Genomic DNA, 5,248 nt, shown 5'->3' on the forward strand with positions numbered 1-5,248 from the left:
AGGTCCCAGGCCTGGGGAGGGGTCTCACCAAGGAGACTGTGGATATATGACCACACATACAGGCTCTGGGAGGGTGTCACCCTGATGAATGTGGACTTGTGAACCTTGTAAGGTTTAGTCACCCTGAAGACTGTGGACATGTGAACCCAAGTGTGGAGTGTGAGTGGTGTCAACAAGGAGAATTTTGACATGTGACCCCAGGTGCAGGTACTTTGAAGCAGTAAACGTGGAGCCTGTGGATGTGTGAACCCAGAGCAAGGGTCTGGGAGGTGGGGTCGCCCTTGAGACTGGACATGCGACCCCAGGTGCAGGGTCTTGAGGTGGATTCACCTTGGCAACTGTGGATATGTGACTCCAGGTTCAGGGTCTTGGAGGACATTCACCCTGCAGAATGTGGACATGTGATCCCATATACAGGGTCTGCAAAGGTCTCCAGGTTCACCAGGGAGACTGGCCATGTGACACCTGGTATAGTGTCTGAAAAGGGGTGTCAGCATGGGGACTGTGGACATGTACACCAGGTGCTTGGATGTGGGCTGCACCCTGGAGATTGTGCATGTGTGACCCAGTTTTAGTGTCTGGGATATTTGTCACCCTGGAGATGGTGCACCTTTGACTTCAGGTACAGATTCTGGGTGGTGCTGTCACCCTGGGGACTGTGGAAATGTGACAGCAGGTACAGGGTCTGAGTGATAGGGTCACCCTATGGACTGTGGACATGTGATCCCATGTGAGAGTCTGGAAGGGGGCCTCTGTAGAGACTGGATGTCTTACCATAGGTGCAGGGTCTGGGAGGAGGTCACCATGGACACTGTGGATGTTTGACCCCAGGTACTGGGTCTTGGGGGCAGGATCACCCTGGAGACTGTGGACATGTGACCCCAAGTACAGCGTCTTGGAAGTGGGTTCAACATGGGTAATGTGGACGTTTGACCCAAAGTGTAGGGTCTGGGAAGAGGGCTAACCCTGAAGACTGGACGTGTGATTCCAGATGCATGGTCTGGGAGGGTGTAACCTTGGAAATTGTGGATGTGTGACTCCACATATAGGGTATAGGAGGTGGGGTCACACGTAGATATGTGACTCAGGTCCAGAGTCACCCTGGAGATTGTGGACATAGGGTCCCAGGTGCAGGGTCTGGGAGGTGGCTAACCCTGGAGACTGTGGATGTGTGACCCCAGGCATGGTTTCTGGGAGGGTGTCAGCCTAGACTGTGGACATGTGATCCCAAGTGCAGGCTTTGGGAGAGAGGTCACCCTGGTGACTGGACATATGTCACCAAGTGCAGGTTATGGACAGGAGGGACACCCTGGATACTGTTAAAGTGTGACCCCAGGCACAGGGTCTGGGCATTCCCTCATAGCTCAAAAGCTTCCCCCATAGCTCAGTTGGTAAAGAATCTACCTGCAATGCAGGATACTCTGGTTCACATCCTGGGTCAAGACTTCCTGGAGAAGGGAATGGCAACCCACTCCAGTATTTTCGCCTGGAGAATCCCATGGATAGAGGGACTTCACTGGCTACAGTCCATGGGGTCACAAGAGTCAGACACAACTTAGTGACTAAACAACCACCACTAAGGACTGTTAAGGGGTGAGAGGTTAGTAAACAAAAAGTACATAGACAGAGTCTGGCAGAGGGGGTCACCATGGAGACTGTGTACATGTGACCCCAGGTACAGTGTCTGGAAAGGGGGTCATCCTGGTGGCTGTGGACATGTGACCCCAGGTTCAGGATCTGGAAGGAGGGTCACCATGACCCCAGGTACAGGGTAGGTGACGTACAGGGTAGGTGACATGAGGTCACTGTGGAGACTGTGGACATGTGACTCCAAGTGTAGGGTCTGGGAGGGGTTCACATTGGAGACTGTGGACAAGTGACATGATGTGTACGGTCTGGGTGTGGGGATTACCCTGAAAATGGAAATGTGATGCCAGGTACAAGGTCTGGTAAGTAGGTAACCATGGAGACTGTGAACTTGTGACAACATGTATATGGCCTGAAAGTGGTTAACCCTGAGACTATGTACATGTGACCACAGATTTAGGTTTGTGAGGAAGTGTAAGAGTGTGTGAGGGTGTGAGAGAGAATGTAAGAGTGTAAGGGTGTGCAAGGGAATGTAAGAGTATTCGAGGGTGTGAGGGAGAGTTAGAGTGTGTGAGGGCATGTGAAGGAGTGTAAGAGTGTGCAAGGGTGTGCAAGAGAGTGTAAGAGTGTGTGAGGATGTGCAAAGGGCTGTAAGTGTGTACAAGGAAATGTGAGAGTGTGTAAGATGTATGATGAAATGAGAGTGTGTGAGGGTGTGCGAGGGAGTGTCAGAGCATATGAGGGAATGTAATAGTGTGAAAGGGTGTGTGAGGGAGTATAAGAGTGTGTGAGGATGTGTGATGGAATGTAAGAGTGTGCAAGGGTGTGCAGGGGAGGGTAAGAGCATGTGAGTGAGTGTAATAGGGTGCAAGGGTGTGCAGGAGAGGTGAGGGAGTGTAAGAGTGTGCAAGGGTGTGCAAAGGAGTTTAAGTTTGTCAGGTTGTGCCACGGAATGTAAGAGCATGCAAGGGAGTGTAAGAGTGTGTAAGAGTGTCCAATGGAGTGTAAGGGTGAGTGAGGATGTGCAAGGGGGTGTAAGAGCCTGCAAGGAAGTGTAAGAGCATTTAAGGTTGTGCAAGGGAGTATAAGAGCATAATAGGGAGTGTAAGAGTGTGAAGGTTGTGGGAAAGTGTGTAAGAGCATGTGAGGGACTGTAAGAGCATGTGAGGGTGTGCAAGGGAGTATAATAGCATTCAAGGGAGTGTAAAAGTGTGTGATGCTGTGCAAGGGAGTGTAAGAGTGTGCTAGGGTGTGAGATGGAGTGTAAGAGTGTGAGAGAGTGTGCCAGGGAGTATGAGTGTGTGAGGGCATGTGAGAGAGTGTAAGAGTGTGCTAGGGTGTGAGATGGAATGTAAGAGTGTGAGAGCATGTTCCAAGGAGTTTAAAAGAGATCCCAGGTGCAGGGTAGGTTGGGAGTCACCCTGGAACTAGTGGTCATTTCAAGAATTGTAAGAACATGGGAGAAACTATAAGAATGTGTGAGGGTGTGCAAGGAGTGTAAGAGTGAGCAAGGGAATGTAAGTGTGTGAGGATGTGCAATGGAGTATAAGAGTGTGCAAGGGAGTGTAAGAGTGTGTGATGGTGTGAGGGAGTGTAAGGGTGAATGAGTAAGTGTAAGACTGCAAAGGTGTGCAAGGAGTATAACAGTGTGCAAGGTAGTGGGAGGGAGTGTAATAGTGTGCAAGAGTGTGCAAGTGACTATAAGAGTGACCAAGGGTGTGCAAGAGCAGGCAAGGATGTGCAAGAGTGTGTGATGGTGTGCAAGGGTAGGTGAGGTCATTTGCAGATGTGTAAGGATGTGTGAGAGCATACAGTGATGTGCAAGGGTGTGTGAGATTGGGCGAGAGCATGTGAGGGCATGCGAGAGCAAAAAAGAAGCTCTTTTCATCACAGGAGATTGGAATGCAAAAGTAAGAAGTCAAGAGATACCTAAAATAACAGGAAAGTTAAGCTTGGAGTATAAAATGAAGCAGAGCATAGGCTAACACAGTTCTGCCAAAATAATGCACCAGTAGCAGCAAACACCCTCTTCCAATAACACAAGAAACAACTCTATACATGGATATCACCAGATGGTCAATACTGAAATCAAATTGATTACATTCTTTGCACTTGAAGTTGGAACAGCTCTATACAATCAGCAAAAACAAAACCAGGAGCTGACTGTAGCTAGAATCATGAATTCCTTTTGGCAAAAATTAGACTTAAACTTAGGAAATTAGGGGAAACCACTAGGTCATTCAGCTATGACCTAAATCAAATCCCTTATGATTATACAGTGGGAGTGACAAATAGATTCAAGAAATTAGATCTGGTAGACAGAGTGCCTGAAGATTGTACAAGAGGTGGTGATCAAAAGCATACCAAGAAAAAGAAATGCAAAAAGGCAAAATGGTGGTCTGAAGAGGCCTTACAAATAGCTGTGAAAAAAAGAGAAGCAAAAGGCGAAGGAGGAAAGGAAAAATATACCCATTTGAATGCAGAGTTCCAAAGAAGAGAAAGGAGAGAGAAGAAATCCTTCTTAAATGAGCAATGCAAAGAAATAGATGGAAAAAAATAGAATTGGAAAAATTAAAGATCTCTTCAAGTGCTCGCTTCAGCAGCACATATACTAAAATTGGAATGATACAGAGAAGATTTGCATGGCCCCTGTGCAAGGATGACATGCAAATTTGTGAAGCATTCCATATTTTTAAAACCTCAAATAGCCAAAGCTATCTTGAGAAAGAAGAATGGAACTTGAGGAATCAACCTGCCTGACTTCAGGCTCTACACAAAGCCACAGTCATCAAGACAGTATGGTACTGGCACAAAGACAGAAATATGGATCAATGGAACAAAATAGAAAGCCCAGAGATAAATCGATGCACCTATGGACACCACATCTTTGACAAAGGAGGCAAGAATATACAATGGATCAAAGACAATCTCTTTAACAAGTGGTGCTGGGAAAACTGGTCAACCACTTGTAAAAGAATGAAACTAGAACACTTTCTAACACCATACACGAAAATAAACTCAAAATTGATTGAAGATCTAAATGTAAGACCAGAAACTATAAAACTCTTAGAGGAGAACATAGGCAGAACACTTTCCGACATACATCACAGCAGGATCCTCTATGACCCGCCTCCCAGAATATTGGAAATAAAAGCAAAAATAAATAAATGGGATCTAATTAAAATTAAAAGCTTCTGTACAATAAAAGAAACTATAAGCTAGGTGAAAAGACAGGCTTCAAAATGGGAGAAAATAATAGCAAATGAAGCAACTGACAAATCACTAATCTCAAAAATATACAAGCAACTCCTGCAGCTCAATTCCAGAAAAATAAATGACTCAATCAAAAAATGGGCCAAAGAACTAAACAGACATTTCTCCAAAGAAGACATACAGATGGCTAACAAACACATGAAAAGATGCTCAACATCACTCATTATCAGAGAAATGCAAATCAAAACCACAATGAGGTACCATTTCATGCCAGTCAGAATGTTGGCTATCCAAAAGTCTATAAGCAATAAATGCTGGAGAGGGTGTGGAGAAAAGGGAACCCTCTTACACTGTTGGTGGGAATGTAAACTGGTACAGCCACTGTGGAGAACAGTGTGGACATTCCTTAAAAAACTGGAAACAGAACTTCCTTATGACCTAGCAATCC

The 5,248-nt window shown here is 46.0% G+C and overlaps 1 non-coding gene across 1 annotated transcript; it reads left to right on the forward strand.

Annotated features, from left to right (window-relative positions):
- Nucleotides 1–4,174: 4,174 nt before the first annotated feature.
- Nucleotides 4,175–4,281, forward strand: LOC112448189 (U6 spliceosomal RNA). Its single transcript, XR_003036576.1, has one exon. It is a non-coding gene; the product is annotated as a U6 spliceosomal RNA (small nuclear RNA).
- The last annotated feature ends 967 nt before the right edge of the window (nucleotides 4,282–5,248 follow it).

This window comes from Bos taurus, chromosome 9 (genome assembly GCF_002263795.3).
Source record: "Bos taurus isolate L1 Dominette 01449 registration number 42190680 breed Hereford chromosome 9, ARS-UCD2.0, whole genome shotgun sequence".
Lineage (NCBI taxonomy): Eukaryota > Metazoa > Chordata > Mammalia > Artiodactyla > Bovidae > Bos > Bos taurus.